This window comes from Salmo salar, chromosome ssa01 (genome assembly GCF_905237065.1).
Source record: "Salmo salar chromosome ssa01, Ssal_v3.1, whole genome shotgun sequence".
Lineage (NCBI taxonomy): Eukaryota > Metazoa > Chordata > Actinopteri > Salmoniformes > Salmonidae > Salmo > Salmo salar.
This window is the reverse complement of record NC_059442.1, coordinates 141,781,437-141,798,862: the sequence shown is the minus strand read 5'-3', so window position 1 is coordinate 141,798,862 and position 17,426 is coordinate 141,781,437. Positions and strand designations below refer to the sequence as shown.

At 44.1% G+C, this 17,426-nt stretch overlaps 1 pseudogene; it reads right to left on the bottom strand.

The window, feature by feature from the left end:
* Positions 1-10,204: 10,204 nt before the first annotated feature.
* LOC106566186 (ATP-dependent RNA helicase DDX54-like) lies at positions 10,205-17,070 on the bottom strand (annotated as a pseudogene).
* Between the last annotated feature and the right edge of the window lie 356 nt (positions 17,071-17,426).

The window sequence follows — 17,426 nt, the reverse complement described above, 5'->3', positions numbered from 1 at the left end:
AGCACCGCCAGCATTCAAAAGTGACCAAAACATCAGCTAGGAAGCATAGGAACTGAGAAGTGGTCTGTGGTCTCAACCTGCAGAACCACTCCTTTATTGGGGGTGTCTTGCTTATTGCCTATAATTTCCACCTGTTGTCTATTCCATTTGCACAACAGCATGTGAAATTTATTGTCAATCAGTGTTGCTTCCTAAGTGGACAGTTTGATTTCACAGAAGTGTGAGTTACATTGTGTTGTTTAAGTGTTCCCTTTATTTTTTTGAGCAGTATGTATTGTATCTTCAAAAATGTCAAAAAACCTGTTTTCGCTTTGTCATTATGGGTTAGTGTTTGTAGATTACTGAGGATTTTAGGTTAAGGCTGTAATGTAACAAAAGGTGGAAAAAGTCAAGGGGTCTGAATACTTTCCGAAGGCACTATATTTGTAATTATTTGTATTGTATTTATTAGGATCCACATTAGCCGACGCCAATGGTGACAGCTACTCTTACTGGGGTACGACACAACGAAAAAGACATTACAGACCAAAAAAAAACATTACAGTGAATATGTAGTGTGTGTGCATCTATCAGTTACACATATATGTCAGTTCATACACACAAAAAGCAGGTCACATGGGGAGAGACGTTGTGTTGTGAGGTGGGTTTATTTAATTTTTTTAAACCAGGTTTGCTGATCACTTGTGCTATATGAGATGGAAGGGAGTCCCATGCACTCATGGCTCTATATAGTACTGTATGTTTCCTTGAATTTGTTCTGGACTTGGGGACCGTGAATAGACCCCTGGTGGCATGTCTATTTGACTATGCAAACAATTTGGAATTTGTAAGTTTGTCACTAGACAACCATTTTCAGAGATGATCAACAACCAATTTGACAGAGCTTGAAGAATAAAAAAATTACTAATGTGCAAATATTGCACAATCCAGGTGTGGAAAGCTCTTAGAGACTTACCCAGAAACACTCACAGCTGTAGATCTTCAAGTAGATTTAACCCTTGTGTGGTGTTTGGGTCTGTGGGATCCATTTTCAATGCTTACTGAAAGAAAAATGACACAATGGATTACTTTTTCAACCTGAGACTCATTGGCCTTGGCTCACTTTCTGTGAAGAACATGGAAAATAAACATTTTCGTTGGATGCGCACTGTGCACCCCCCTACACATTTATATATTACATATGTGGTGTTCGTGTCCACCGGACCCGGGGGTAATAAAAGTGTGGAAAAGTGTGTGTGTAGGTGAAAACAAGCACCAATAACCTGTCTGTCTCCCTGCCTGTCTCCCACTTTTCTCGCACTCTTTACCCGTTGTAGTGTGTGAAACTACACAATGTCTTGCAGGAACCTGCACAATGTTATTACAATACATTATTTTCCCACACTACCCCAGCCAGGTGCAAATTGGGGGAGGAACGCAACAAATTAATAGCTTTGCATCTGTGGCTCCTTACCACAATCAATCAGTATGAAACAAAGAATCTCTGCACAGAGGGCCTTAGAAATCATTTTTGCAGAAAGAGAAGCTAGTGAGAAAGGTACGTCTTCCACTTTGGAAGATTTCCAGAATATGAGGATCATGTCTCTGTCAATTCGGAGTCTGACAATGACTTGGAAGAAGAGGATGAGATTGACCCTCAGCCAGCCCCAGGACCAGCCCGTCAGCAACGAGCTCATCAGCAGCCTGCAGAAGGAAAAATATGGATGTCAAAAAATTGTGAAATTGAATGGTCTTCTTGCTCAAGGAATGAGCCACCACGCATGGCTGCCAATGTAATAAGGATGCAACCAGAGCCGACGCGGATGGCGGTTAGTCGTGTGCAGGACACAACGTCATCTTTTGAACGGTTCATCCCAAGAACCAACCAGAAAATCATTCTGTACTGCACTAATTTGGAGGGAAGGTGTGTTTTTGGAGAAATATGGAAGGAGATGTACCAAACTCATTTACATGCATACTTTGGGGTTCTTATACTTGCTGGTGTTTTCAGATCCAATGGGGAATCCACAGAATCCTTGTGGGATGCAGAAACTGGCAGATAACTTTTCAGTGCAACAATGTCTCTGGAAAACTTCCACATTATTTCCAGGATTATCCGCTTCGATAACCGAGACACAGAACAGCTCGGCGGCAGAGAGACAAGCTAGCTGCAATCAGGTCAGTGTGGGACAAGTGGGTGGACCGCCTTCCTGTTTTACAACCCTGGGCCCAACGTTACTGTTGATGAGCAGCTTATGCCATTTAGGGGCCGCTGCCCCTTCAGGCAGTACATACCATCTAAACCCGCAAAATATGGAATCAAGATCTGGGCTGCCTGTGATGCTGCTTCATCATATGCGTGGAACTTACAAGTGTATACGGGCAAGCCAGATGGAGAAGCCCCCGAGAAGAACCAAGAGATGCGGATTGTCCTGGACGTGACACAGGAACTCCGTGGCCACAACATAACACGCAATAACTTTTTTACTTTACAAGCTGGCAGAGGAGCTTCTCAAGAGGAAGCTGACGATGTAAGGAACAGTATGAAAAAACAAGCCAGAGCTCCCACCTCAGCTGTTGAGTACACAGAACAGGCCTATAAATTCCTCTAAGTTTGTGTTCACGGCCGACACGTCCCTAGTGTCCTATATGCCAAAGAAAGGCAAACGTGGTCCTCATGAGTACGCTGCATAGGTATGGGAAAATCTGGGGCCAGAAACATAAAAAAAAAACGAAAACATAAAGGATTACAATGCCACAAAAGGAGGGGTGTACAATTTAGACAAGCTGGTGACTGGCTACAGCTGCTAAATAAGAACCCTATGCTGGCCCCTTGTGATATTCTTCAGCATCTTGTATATTTCGCCGAACAACCCGTTTGTCATCTGGATGGCATTGAACCCAGATTGGAACAGAGGGAATCTCCAGAGAAGAGTCCGCGCTTTCTCGAGGAGCTGGGCAAGGCATTGGTAAGACCTCAAATCCAGAGGAAGCAAGATATCCTAAGGACCCCAGCTTCTGCAGCCATCGTGAGGAGGATTCAGGAGGAGGATGCTGGTGCCCCATCCGCCTGACCCACAGAACCAACACCTCCAATACCAGAAGTAAGTGTGAGTATTGTTGTTGCATGTGTGTGTCTGACTCTCCTACCTTGGCCTGCTGTAACTATATATGTGCGTGAATGAGATTTTAGTAATTTTCCTGAACTAAGTGTTTTCATCATTCTAGATTGCAGCCGGTAGCAAAAAGAAGAAGCGCTGCGATGTGTGTGGACCCAAGAAGGACAGGAAGAAACACTACACATTTATCAACTGCATGAAATACATTTGCAACACGCACAGTGAAACTCTGTCCCTCGTGGTGTGTAGACCAGCCTTAATTTGTGTTCAATGGGAACTCAATTATCATTTCCATAAAATACTGTATGTAAGATTTGTCCTTCCAATTTGTTCAGTTCAAAGCAATAAACATCAATAGTGATGAAAACCTTCTTTCATTTATATTTGTTCAAGATAAACATGATTTATTCCACCCATGTCTTGATTATAATAGATTTTTGTTTACAAAAATGTATTGATAAATGTGATCTAGCAGAGGAAAATGGCAAATATTAACCATGTATGCTGTCTATATTGCATGTAATTGATATAAGTCAACATCTACGTTTTTTTTCAGATGCTGAGCTGCATGACTGTTTGCTAGCACAGACTGGAATATGTTCCGGGATTCTTCCGATGGCATTGAGGAGTACACCACATCAGTCGCTGGCTTTATCAATAAGTGCATCGATGACGTCGACTGTACGTACATACCCCAACCAGAAGCCATAGATTACAGCCAACCAGAAGCCATGGATTACAGGCAACATCCGCACTGAGCTAAAGAGTAGAGCTGCCGCTTTCAAGGAGCGGGACTCTAACCCGGAAGCTTATAAGAAATCCCGCAATGCCCTCCAATGAACCATCAAACAGGCAAAGCGGCAATACAGGACTAAGATCGAATTGTACTACACCAACTCTGATGCTCGTCGGATGTGGCAGGGCTTGCAAACTATTACAGACTACAAAGGGAAGCACAGCAGAGAGCTGCCCAGTGACACGAGCCTACCAGACGAGTTAAATGACTTCTGTGCTCGCTTCGAGGCAAGTAACACTGAAACATGCATGAGAGCATCAGCTGACCCAGACGACTGTGTGATCACGCTCTCCACAGCCGGTGTGAGTAAGACCGTTAAAAAGGTCAACATTCACAAGGCCGCAGGGCCAGAGGGATTACCAGGACGTGTGCTCCGAGCATGCGCTGACCAACTGGCAAGTGTCTTCACTGACATTTTCAACCTCTCCTTGCCTGAGTCTGTAAGACCAACATGTTTCAAGCAGACCACCATAGTCCCTGTGTCCAAGAAAACTAAGGTAACCTGCCTAAATGACTACCGACCCGTAGCACTCACGTCTGTAGCCATGAAATGCTTTGAAAGGCTGGTCATGGCTCACATCAACACCATTATCCCAGAAACCCTAGACCCACTCCAATTTGCATACCACCCTAACAGATCCACAGATTATGCAATCTCTATTGCACTCCACACTGCCCTTTCCCACCTGGACAAAAGGAACACCTACGTGAGAATGCTATTCCATGACTACAGCTCAGCAGTCAACACCATAGTGCCCTCAAAGCTCATCCCTAAGCTAAGAACCCTGGGACTAAACACCTCCCTCTGCAACTGGATCCTGGACTTCCTGACGGGCTGCCCCCAGGTGGTAATGGTAGGTAACAACACATCTGCCACGCTGATCCTCAACACGGGGGCCCCTCAGGTGTGCGTGCCCACTCCCCTCCTGTACTCCCTGTTCACTCATGACTGCACAGCCAGGCATCACCACCAACACCATCAACTCATCCTTGACCGCTGGCTACGTCCCTTCCGTCTCCAAGAGAGCGAGAGTTGCACCCCTTCTGAAAAAACCTACACTCGATCCCTCCGATGTCAACAACTACAGACCAGTATCCCTTCTTTCCTTTCTCTCCAAAACTCTTGAACGCGCCGTCCTTGGCCAGCTCTCTTGCTATCTCTCTCAGAATGACCTTCTTGATCCTAATCAGTCAGGTTTCAAGACTGGGCATTCAACTGAGACTGCTCTTCTCTGTGTCACGGAGGCTCTCCGCACTGCTAAAGCTAACTCTCTCTCCTCTGCTCTCATCCTTCTAGACCTATCTGCTGCCTTTGATACCGTGAACCATCAGATCCTCCTCTCCACCCTCTCCGAGCTGGGCATCTCCGGCACCGCGCACGCTTGGATTGCGTCCTACCTGACAGGTCGCTCCTACCAGGTGGCGTGGCGAGAATCTGTCTCCGCACCACGTGCTCTCACCACTGGTGTCCCCCAGGGCTCTGTTCTTGGCCCACTCCTATTCTCGCTATACACCAAGTCACTTGGCTCTGTCATATCCTCACATGGTCTCTCATATCATTGCTATGCAGATGACACACAATTAATCTTCTCCTTTCCCCCTTCTGACAACCAGGTGGCGAATCGCATCTCTGCATGTCTGGCAGACATATCAGTGTGGATGACGGATCACCACCTCAAGCTGAACCTCGGCAAGACGGAGCTGCTCTTCCTCCCGGGGAAGGACTGCCCGTTCCATGATCTCGCCATCACGGTTGACAACTCCCTTGTGTCCTCCTCCCAGAGTGCTAAGAGCCTTGGCGCGACCCTGGACAACACCCTGTCGTTCTCCACCAACATCAAGGCGGTGACCCGATCCTGTAGGTTCATGCTCTACAACATTCGCAGAGTACGACCCTGCCTCACACAGGAAGCGGCGCAGGTCCTAATCCAGGCACTTGTCATCTCCCGTCTGGATTATTGCAACTCGCTGTTGGCTGGGCTCCCTGCCTGTGCCATTAAACCCCTACAACTCATCCAGAACGCCGCAGCCCGTCTGGTGTTCAACCTTCCCAAGTTCTCTCACGTCACCCCGCTCCTCCGCTCTCTCCACTGGCTTCCAGTCGAAGCTCGCATCCGCTACAAGACCATGGTGCTTGCCTACGGAGCTGTGAGGGGAACGGCACCTCCGTACCTTCAGGCTCTGATCAGGCCCTACACCCAAACAAGGGCACTCCGTTCATCCACCTCTGGCCTGCTCGCCTCCCTACCTCTGAGGAAGCACAGTTCCCGCTCAGCCCAGTCAAAACTGTTCGCTGCTCTGGCACCCCAATGGTGGAACAAGCTCCCTCACGACGCCAGGACAGCGGAGTCAATCACCACCTTCCGGAGACACCTGAAACCCCACCTCTTCAAGGAATACCTGGGATAGGATAAAGTAATCCTTCTAACCCCCCCCTTAAAAGATTTAGATGCACTATTGTAAAGTGGTTGTTCCACTGGATATTATAAGGTGAATGCACCAATTTGTAAGTCGCTCTGGATAAGAGCGTCTGCTAAATGACTAAAATGTAAAATGTAAATGTAAATTAAGTTTGCCAATGACACAACAGTGGTAGGCCTGATCACCGACAACGACGAGACAGACTATAGGGAGGTCAGAGGCTTGGTCGTGTAGTGCCAGGACAACAACTTCTCCCTCAACGTGATCAAGACAAAGGAGATGATTCTGGACTACAGGAAGGGTAGGACCGAGCACGCCCCCATTCTCATCGACAGGGCTGTAGTGGAGCAGGTTGAGAGCTTCTAGTTCCTTGGTGTCCACGTCACCAACAAACTAACATCACACCAAGACAGTCGTGAAGAGGGCATGACAAAACATATTCCCCCTCAGGAGACTGAAAAGATTTGGCATGGGTCCTCAGATTCTCAAAAGGTTCTACAGCTGCACCATCGAGAGCATCCTGACTGGTTGCATCACTGCCTGGTATGGCAACTGCTCGGCCTCCGACCACAAGGCACTACAGAGGTTAGTGCGTACAGCCCAGTACATAGTTGGGGCCAAGCCTCCTGCCATCCAGGACCTCTGGACCAGGCGTGTCAGAGGAAGGCCCAAAAAATTGTCAAAGACTTCAGCCACCCTAGTCATAAACTGTTCTCTCTGCTACCGCACGGCAAGCGGTACCGGAGCGCCAAGTCTAGGTCCAAGAGGCTTCTAAACAGCTTCTACCCCCAAGCCATAAGACTCCTGAACATCTAATCAAATGGCTACCCAGACTATTTGCATTGCCCCCCCGTTGCTACTCTCTGTTAATATCTATGCAGTCACTTTAATAACTCTACTTACACGTACATATTACCTCAATTACCTCGACTAACCGGTGCCCCCGCACATTGACTCTGTACCCGTATCCCCTTTATATAGCCTCACTATTGTTATTTTACTGCTGCTTTTTAATTATTTGTTACTTTTCTTATTCTTTCATTATTGTGTATTTTTATAACTGCATTGCTGGTTCGGGCTTGTAAGTAAGCATTTCACTGTAAGGTCTATCTATACCTGTTGTAAACATGTATACACATTTGACAAATAACATTTGAGTTGATAATGCTGTGGGTCCATCAGACCCGCGAACATTGGCTGAATAACAAAAACATGAACACCACACAAGGGTTAAGTCAAAACTGTAACTCGGCCACTCAGGGACATTCATTGTCTTCTTGGTAAGCAACTTGAGTGTATACTTGTCTATTGACCTGCTGAAAAGTGAATTCATCTTCTAGTGTCTGTTGGAAAGCAGACTGAACCAGATTTCTTCTAGGATTTTTCCTATGGTTAGCTCCATTACATTTATTTTTTATCCTGAAAAACTCCCCAGTCCTTAATGATTACTAACATACCAGTAACATGATGCAGCCACCACTATGCTTGAAAATATAGAGAGTGGTATTCAGTAAACTGCATTGGTGGTTCGGGCTTGTAAGTAAGCATGTCACTGTAAGGTCTATCTATACCTGTCATATTCGGCAGGTATATTCTTTGTATTGCTTGTAACTGTTTCGGGTAATGCAAGTTCTTGTGCTGTTAGGGGAATAGTGTAAATGTAATATGTTGCTGTATTTTTTTGTTATCTGTGATCGTTTTGTCTTGTGTAGTTTCTTAATCATTGTACCTAAACTGTATGTGTAAACATGTATACGCAGTGCACAGCTGTAAAAGAGACCTTGGTCTCAGTCTGTGTTTCTTGTTGAAATAAAGGTATAATAATAATAAAAAAGTATTGGATTGGATTTGTCTCAAGAAAAACATTTCCTTTGCTACATTTTTACCAGTATTACTTTTGTGCCTTTTTGCAAACAGGGTGCACGTTATGAAATATTTTTTATTCGCTACAGGCTTCCTTCTTTTCCCTGTCAACTTTGTTAGCATTGTGGAGTAACTATGTTGTTGATCCAGCCTGTTTTCTCCTATTACAGCCATTAAACTCTAATTGTTTTAAAGTCACCATTTGCCTCAGTGAAATCCCCGAGTGGTTACCTTATACTCTCTGGCAACTGAGTTAGGAAGGACGACTTGTATATTTGTAGTGACTGGGTGTATTCATACGCCATTCAGTGTAATTAATAACTTCATCCTGCTCAAAGGGATATTCATTGTCTGCTTTTTTTTTTTTTACCCATCTACCACTACCACATTGTTTATGAAAATGTATAACACTCCAAAATATACCGTAACCCTAAAGATCTTTATTTATTAAATGCATTTATGGTATGGTATTCAGGTGAGGTTATCTATGAGATTATGTGTTTACTGTTGTGCGCATTCAGTTTGCCTACAAAATAGCTTTACCTTCTTTGCAAGGCATTGGAAAACCTACCTGGTATTTGTGGTTGAATCTTTACAATTAAGCTTACAGATAATTGTATGTGTGGGGTACAGATATGAGGTAGTCATTCAAAAATCACGTTAAACACCATTATTTCACACCGAGTGAGTCCATACAACTTATTAAGCACAATTTTACTCCTGAATGTTTTTAGGCTTGCCCTAACAAAGGGGTTGAATACTTATTGACCCAATACATTTCAGCTTCTCATTTGTAATTAATTTGTACAAATGTAAAATAATAACAACAACATGATTCTACTTTGACATTATGGGGTATTGTGTGTGTAGGCCAGTGACTTTTTTTGGTAATTGAATACATTTTAAATTCAGGCTGTAACACAACAAAAAGGTGGATAAAGTCACGGGGTGAGAATATTTTCCAAAGGCACTGTACCTAGCAGCCGTCTTCATTTACATTGCGTAAATTCACAAACAGAAATGGAAGCCACAAATGTTCATTCCAGCAGAGCTGGCCTACAGATAACTTTGACCATAGATAACGTGTGATAGCATGTAGACATATCATGAAACAACTTGCATCTAACCACATCCAGATGGAGTGTTTCTCCAGTCACGTCAGCTCACTTGCTCTGCAGTACAACGGCAGGACTTCAAAACACACTGCATCTCTGACCTTGTTTTTGGGTTTAGGGTAAGCTTATATATATATATATTTTCCTGTAAAGTTCAAAGAGGGACCACAGAAAATAGGTTTGGTAAGTTTGTTCAACTTCACACATTCTGTACATAAATTATGCTGTATGCAAAGTTGGCTACAGTCAACAAAAACAATTGGATATGGAAAAAATGATCTGCAAAAAACATACTGACTGTATTTAACTAATGTAGATTTTAGTGTATTAATTTAGGAAATGAATACTTTTGTAGTATATTAAAATATAATAAGAAAAAAAAACATGTTTTGAGGAAAGAGTTTTGATCATGTATATTACTTTTCCCTCTACTATAAAGCCCTTTCCCAAACACGTCCTGTTAAGTATTTAGAACACAGCTATCTTAGAGCCGAGCGACGGGAGGCGGGACGTTGGCTTTGTGGCTCTTTGCTGACAGAAACGTTCCCCAATTCTCCTTATTCTAGTGACCCTCCATCTCCACCACACTCTTGTCCCGGAGTCAATCTCTCAACACCCCTCTGGTTGCTCCGCTGTCAGCTGGGTCAAATGAATACAGATGTCTGAAATGAAAACATGTTGGTAGTGACCCAAGCTCCTCTGGCAGACCTCTCTCTAGGCTTTACTGACACCTTCTGGTAGACTGGCAGGTTATTCTTTGCACAAATGTGGTTGACCTCATCGAACTGTTCGACTGCCCAGCAAAAACAGGAATGAATTTCACACTGCTCAATGGGCAGCTTTGTATAACCTACTGTCATGAGTTTCTCTGCTCCTCCTAGGTCTTTATAATAAAGAATGACAGTCACAAATAACACAATCACTGTTTAGCTTTGAATTAATAATATACACAAACAAATATATTGAAATACCAATACATCTGGATAAGTTATGATGCAAATAGATCTGTAAAATACAAGTTTCAATCGCTCTAGCCGTCATGCACTGTCCGCATCCAGGTTAGGGGCACAGAAAATGTGGACACGGATCTTACCATGACACCACACTGCGGTGCCATACACAAAGCTCTGCAAGCACCCTTTGGGTTAGGGTGCATCTCAATTGTCTCAAATGGCTTTCTCGGCTTGTTTCTCTTCCTACATATGCACTGACCGACCAGTCCAGATGGAGGAGGGGGGTCATGGAGAGGAAGGCAACTTTAAACTATTGACATCCACCCACCATATCCCTCCAACTTGGGATCATAAGCTTCTCCATCCATTGCCTCATCTCTTTGCCGATTCTTCCAACTCTCACTACCTCTTTTCCCACATACCTCATCTATTCATCACCCCCTCCCTCACAGTCTCTTGTTCATCTTGCCCTTCTTGTGGACACCACGGCCAAAGCCAGACTTCTTCTGGTCATTAAGGCGCTGCTTGCCCTTGCCCGGGAGCTTCTTCAAGCCACCACTCTGCAAGAACCTCTGTTTTTCTGTCTTCTTGAGCTGCTTTAGGATCTGGTCACCGTTCTTCAGCTCTGAGCATGGGCCCCGGGAGCCACCACCCCTCTGCTGGCCTGGGGGACCCAGGGGCTGGGAGTTGGGCCCGCGGGATGGGCCACCTCGGCCCCGGTCTGGCCTGCAAGAGAGGGGAGGGAGACAGGGTTAGAGAAGGGCAGCATTTCAATTGTTTTGCATTATTTCATCATGCTGTACTGAAAGAAACATAGCAATTTTGAAAGTACATCAAACTGGACATTGCTCTTGTTTTTACTAAGTGTTTTGGAATAGATCTTAGGTAGTAGTAGAGCCCAAAGACGAGCTTGGAGAATGTCCCAAAGGGATGTCAATGTCTGCTTTACTTACAGACCCCACATCATACCATCACAAACTCTAGCTAGAGCCTTCTGATGAAGTGCACTCCTACCTCCACCCCTCCTCCCTCTGCCTCCAGTCTCGCCATCTGAATCTCCACCCCCTCCGTCATCCACCTTGTACTTCTTCTTCCCCTCTTCATAGCTGAGAAACAGGGTCAAGGAAATAAAACACCCTTATAACACTGCAGTGGTACAATTACAAGTGAGGAGTTACCAGTATACACAATAAGCTGAGGGTGTTGGAATTTCCTTATTAATAGCTTTCATCAGTAAAGATCAGTTTGAGATGACAAAAAGGATACAAGTTCTTCTTGTTCATCTGTCCCATCTCTGTTCTCTTCTTCTTCTGGCCTGCCTCCTTTCCTGTTTCTTAGACGAAGCGCTTTCTCTTGCGATCCCTGCAGAGAGATGATTTATATGTCACTGAGGTTGCATGGTGTGTGTGTGTCATGGTGTTCCTTCTTACCACTTCATCATGTGTTTGTGCTGGTTGAGTCTGTCTCCTTCGTCTCCCATCAGGTCCAGTACAGCAGTAGAAGCATGCTGCTCAAACGTTGTGCCTTCTGTTCCCAGGCTCAGTCTGCAAACCAACACTGAGTTATATCACCATTATCCCACATTCATAGAATGACTATTTTGGTATTGTGTAAAGCAGAAAGGACTGTGTAGTCAGCCTTTCTCATACCCTCTCTCAGAGTTGAAGTCTTTGGGTCTGTAGTTCTCATCGCGGCCAGTCTGTTTGGTCTTCTTACTGTCTGGCCTCTCTGCCTCGCCGTCATCCTGTGGCTTCCTCCGCTTCCCCCCACTACCTCAGAGAACACCCCCTGGTGGAGAAATGACAGAAGTACAGCATAATTGGTCATATGATACTACCTTGTCTGTGGTGGTGCTATACACTATTGTTGACTTGCAATGGAACACGTACATGCTAGGTTTTATACCAGGTAGATGGATACTTAGAGTATAAGTGCTAACCTGAAGGTCCTCCTCTTCACTGTCCTCCTGGTCTGTCATGTGGAGGGCAGAGCAGTGACAGGAACATGATACCTGCCGTCTGCAGCCAGAACCAAATTATCCACCAGCCGTGTGTCCCTAGAACGCTTGGCAAGCGTCACCATGCTGGCGTTGGTCTTGCTGTTCGAGCTGGTCTCAAAGATTGTCTGGAGAAAAAGTGCTGTGGTCGTTTAAACAGTATTACTACAGGTTAGTCATTCATTCATAGAGAATAGCTTCCGATATGCATTTCCGATCTAAACTCACAGCTTTAGCCTTGTAGCCCTTAATGCAGGCCACCATTTGAAGGCGCTCCAGTTCCATTTTCTCTAAGCCTGACCCTGAAAATAGACCAAAGCATTGTGGGTTAATATCATAGCAAGAGTAAGGGAGCATATGTGTGTGATTTTCACGAGAACCCTAGATCTGATGAGGATCCACTGAGACAGTAACTTCATTGATGTAATATCCCACATTAAAGTGCACTGGTAAAGTAGTGAATAGGTCAGTCATCTAAAGGCCCAACGAGTGTGCTCGCATATTCTCTTAAAAGGCCGCTTGAAAAACATATTGGAATGCCGTAGTCAGTATAGACTTCCTCAAACTAGATAAGACAAGAAATCGGTCATTAATTCTGACGTTTATTCATTCTGACATTTTTTTCCAAGATCTTAGTTGTGGAATTTTACATCTAAGATGTTTTAGTGCAGTATTTCTCAAGTGAAAAACTTTGCATGAAAACAAGTCGTCTATCATTGAATGTCAACAAATACATAATTGAAGAATCCCTACTGTTGACCAATGACCGACGAAGGGGCGTAGACTTGGATACCGAAATTCAGCTTGCCTAAGAAAATACAAATTGTACATGAACAGCCGGAAAACCCCTTGCCGACAACCAAAACGTCGTCATAATATATGCACAAACTGTTCCGAAGTGTTTCTGATGCGGACACCTTTACTGACCTAACAGTGGGTGGACAGCCATGCTGGGTAGCTCTGTGTTCTTGACCCGTTTAAAGGATTCTGGTGAGGGCATGGGCCGGGACTTGATGTACTGCTTGTAGGCGTTGTCCGCTATGCGGCGCAGGTTCTGCAGGTCATGAGAGTTCTCATGGGCCGTGATCAGCTGGGACTCATCATCCAGGATGCTCTGGGGAACACGACCAAACACACCGTCCGACTCTGGAAGGAGAGAAACATAGAAATTAAGAGGAGATGGAGAAAGAGAGTGATAGAGTGAGTGAGAGGCACGAGGAAGGGACAGAGACAGAAATATATGAAAGTAAGCACGAGAATTGAGTATCCATGACAGAAAACAAATGTGACAAGACAACTGCAGGGGTGAGCAATGGCTCCATTCCCTCACACTGTGTATAACATGTTTATGTCCAGTGCTGATACCTTGTTGATGGTCAGGTGTAGCCAGCTGAAGGGGTCTCCCCAGGAAGAAATAGAGGTCAAAGACAAAAGGTATCTCATCTGTACACACCAGGCTGTAGGCAGCGCCACTGCGGCCTGTGGGTGCCACTCGACCTGGGGTTGAAAAACCAGAGATGAGACAACAATGGTGAGGAAGGTGTATTTCATTACACTATATTTTATTGACTCAGATGGTTGTCATTGGCCTTTCTTTCCAACGTACATAAGTTACAATTCAAGATAACCTAAAACAGTATGTTGGCCATATTATAGTTCTAATGCTCCCCCTGTTTGTGTTACCCACCAACTCTGTGCAGGTAGAGCTTGGCTTTGGAGGGGAAGTTGTAGTTGATGACATTGTCCAGCAGGGGGATGTCTATACCGCGAGCAGCCACGTCTGTAACAATCTGGCCTTGCGGTGGACAAATTGACCAATGTTGATCTTCCTGGCAGTCTGGTCCAGGGCACTGTAGATGTAGGCACACTCCACGCCCTCAGAGGACAGCAGCTAAACATAATGTAACTCTGTGTTACCCTCAAAACTTGTTTAAAGGTACAAGGCTGAGGACAACCAAACCGTATTCAATGACTAGCTTCTCCTTCTATTCACGAGGCTCTCACCTCTTTGAGGTACTCCACATGGTGTTTGGTGGCAACAAAGACTACTGTCTGCTCCTGGGGCTTCGCCACATTCCTCAGCAGGTGGAGAAGCAGAGCCGGCTTATCATCCATCTTCAGGTGGAAGAACGACAGCTGGGAGAGAAGAAAATACAATGTTATGCTACAACTTTTATATTATGTCATTGAATCAAACACAGGTTTCACATTTCAACACTTTAAGGGATTCCAACTGAGTGAAACAAAACTTCAAATTGTGTGAATGTGAGTTTTAGCGAGTCTTTTAGCTTGACCTTCAGCAGCTCACTCAGCTTGCTGTCCACGTCCAGACGAATCAGCACCGGCTCTGTCAACCCTGCACAAAACACAATCCTTTCAGAGCACTACACATCTTGCCTTGTATACAACTCAATATCAAAAGGCTGCACAAGAAGGCATAGGTTATGGGTGGGCTTTATATTGCCATTGAAGGGATGTTGTGGCTGGGCTTACCAGCTCTAGCAAACTCCACCAGTAGTTTGGGCAGGGTGGAGGAGAACAGTAGTGTCTGTCTGTTGTCTGGAAGCCTCCGGATGATCTCCTGGAGCTGGTCAGCAAAGCCCATCTCAAACAGCCTGTCCGCCTCGTCAAACACAACGTACTCCACGCTCTGTAGCTTCAGGTTCATCTCCATGACAACGTGCATCAGACGACCTGGGGTACCAATAATTCTGTAGACAGAAGACTTAACTCAAATCAACAGCACAGAACAACAAAAACTACAACCTTATTATAATTTAAAATTGCATTATAGCAAATTACAGCAGTACATTGTGAAGACCATATTGTACATACATGTCTGGGTTCTCATGAAGTGCAGCAAACTGATCATCCATTCTGAAAAGAAACAAGACGTTCAGTTGATGCTCGAACGCACAATAACAATTTAACACAACAAGACTGAAGATTTAATTAATAATACCTGTCTCCACCAAGGATCAAAGCAGTCTTAAGGCCCAACTGAAACACAATAAAATGAATGTAGTTACTATTTTCTGGTACTGCCCAATGAACAAAACATACTATACCTAAAAAAATGACAAAGATTAACCCCATTTACATAAAGTAAAAAATAAAAAAGGTTAAATAAAAAAAGTTACGTTAGGGCTGTGACGTTACCAATATGGCAATGTTTTTTCAATGCAAAAATGAAAACATGAAGCAGACAACTCTTTGGGCCTTAAAAACCTGCTGAATGAGAGCCTGGCCCCTGTCTGGGCCTGGGGGGCCTTCAGCTTCTCAAACATGGGCACCAAGAACGCAGCTGTCTTCCCACTGCCTGTCCTTGCCATGGCAACCATGTCCTTGCCATCTAGAATCACTGGGATAGTCTGAAAGGAGGAGAGCGGTCTTGTAAATAATCTAGCTGATATATCAGTGAAATGTAAAGATCCAAGGGCATTGGCATACCTTTCTCTGGATTGGAGTAGGGACTTTGTAGCCCTTCTTCATGACCCCTTTAAAAACAGGTAACTGAGACCTGCAATTACCAAAATATGGCTGTTAGGATATACACAGGACACATTGCTGTATAAAATCTTTAATTGTCTCAAAAAGATGGCCTACAGGTAAGCCTACCACAATTTCTTACCCATGGACTGGAAGCCCCCAGACTTATTTTTCTTCTGAGCTCTGACCAGCTCCCTGGTGTCAGGTTTCACATCAGACAGGCACTCTGATGAAGCTCCAGGGAACCGAGGTAACTTTCATTCAGGCTGAAAAACAGATTACATTAAATAACATGACATTTCCATTTTGGAGATGGATAAGCTCATAATCATATCCCACTCAAAACCAAATCTAGCATGACTTTAATATTTTCTCATGTAATTGGCATTAAATCAATTCTAGACCTGACATTACAGAGACCCACAAAAGAGGCGTATTTATTACGCTGATTCTGGGTCGTCACTAGTTTACACAGCCACAAATGGCTAAACCCCAGCTATTTCTACAATCTCTCTTCATACGATCTGATTTTAAACATAACCCTAGAATTAACCCCAACCACAATGCTAACCTTATGCCTAAACTTAAATCCTGACAACAACAAAAATATTTGTTTCATAAGTTTTTACAAAAGACAATTTTGACTTTGTTGCAACTAGTGACAACCCCGATGGTCTCTGTTGTAAAACGTTTATTAAACGGAGCGGGACCTACCTGAATTTGTCCAATAGAAACTCTCGTTTTAGTTGCAAAACGGAACATTTACACCCTGAGCCAAGTACTCGAGACAAGTTGACATCCAATGCTATCTGCCTAGTTAGCATGTTAGCTAGCTAAGTAAATTCATAGCAGGTAGACTTACATAAGTTTGCTCAATTTACTAGAGCAAATTGTTTACCTAGCTACAATAACAAACATGAAATGGTTCTTACAGAATCATCGTCCATAACTTTAGCAGCAACTTCGAAGTCCCCACCATCCGACTCGTCAGGCTCCCGGTGGACAATGTGTCTCTTTTTTTCATCAGATTCTTCTTTCTTTGAGACATTGCGATAAGTATCTGCACCGTTAACTTGTTTAACTTTTGAATATTTAAAAAACGAATGGTGCTTGCCAATGAATCAGCAACTCAGAACATGACAACAACACAGAAAGCAGACATTTTTGAAACACGTGAGAATCTGCACGTAAGAATCCTGCGTCGGCGCATGATATGACGTCATTGTGTTTTCTCTTGACGTTTCGTTCTTGTGGGGGGACACTTATTTTCACCGCACTTCCATACCTGGGACACACTGGGCGTGTTCGAGCGTAACACCTTTGTCAATTCGGTGACCATCGTGGGAACTGCCATTCAAAGTGTGTTGCATTATGGGGATAAAAATGGTCCAATTTGCAGTGGTGTAAATTACTTAAGTAAAAATACTTTCAAGTACTACTTAAGTCGTTTTTTTTTGTGTCTGTACTTTACTTTACTATTTTTATTTTTGACAACTTACTTTTACTTCAGTACATTCCTAAAGAAAATAATGTATTTTTTACACCATACATTTTCCCTGACACCTAAAAGTACTTGTTATGTTTCGAATTCTTGTCAGGGCAGGAAAACGGTCCAATTCACACACTTATCAAGAGAACATCCATGGTAATCTACTGGCTCTGATCTGGAGGACTCACAAAACACAAATGCTTTGT